The following is a 1002-nucleotide window of genomic DNA, read 5'->3' as shown; positions in this document are numbered from 1 at the left end:
GAAGAAATTCAAAATATGGAACATTATACGTTGAAAACAGCATCTAAAATGAAGCAATATTTTCAAATTCAGGATAGATATGTGGAGTTATTCTCGGAATCATCTATTCTTCGAGCTGAAAGGGATAAAGCAGTTGAACAACATCAATCTTTGCTGAACTCTTCTTTGAGTTGAAGAAATAGTTAGATCAAAGCAAGGTAGACTTTAAATCTGTTGCGGATACTCTAGATTGCCTAGCCGATCTGAAGTTCATTTTTAAACTTCTTAAAAAAAGAGCTCACATCCTTCATAACAAGGAAATTGCACTAGAGAAGTTGCAAGTTAATCATGAAAAATTATAATCTGATCAAAAACAGTTGTAAAATCATCATAATCAACTATAGGATGATTACGACTTCTCTCGATCTGAGCTTAAGAAAAGAGTTGAAGGTGCGTTCCAGAATGCTATTAATAAGGTGAAATTTTTTAACGCGAATCTTCCAATTAAGATGGAGAGTCTTCATCATCTTGGGTATGTGGACAATGGAGAATTCGTTCCTCCTCCAACAATTCTGGATATATATATGAATTATGCAGAGACCCATGTTAATCAGATTTAGGATCAACCTGAAGTTATTCAATCATTTAAATGAAGAGTCGAGATGCTGGTTTTGGCATATAAATTATTTTCTTTTCTTGGGGTCTTTGAGCCCCTTTTCGTGTTGTACTGAACATTGTCGGGATTGTTCCTGGTCTTTACTTTTCTGCTCGTTGAATTTCTTAATATTTTTACTGAATTTCATTTCTTCGACTAACCCAGCTTATTTTCAATATATTCGAATCTGAGCCCGATTTCTAGTACCGTGGCTTTATTGATTCAGATTGGCTTTTTAGCGACATTTGAAAATAATGACCTGGCCAAGTTCTTATTTAACCGGAGTCCGCCTTTTCTTTTAACCTGGTTTTTTCTACCAAGGTTTTATTTAACTCGGTTTTTTACCTAAGTTTTCATCTTCAAGGCAT

This window comes from Gastrolobium bilobum, unplaced genomic scaffold (genome assembly GCF_033153095.1).
Source record: "Gastrolobium bilobum isolate Gb01-03AN ecotype WA unplaced genomic scaffold, APGP_CSIRO_Gbil_v1 utg6975, whole genome shotgun sequence".
In the NCBI taxonomy this organism is placed as follows: domain Eukaryota; kingdom Viridiplantae; phylum Streptophyta; class Magnoliopsida; order Fabales; family Fabaceae; genus Gastrolobium; species Gastrolobium bilobum.
Note: the sequence above shows the minus strand (reverse complement) of the source record.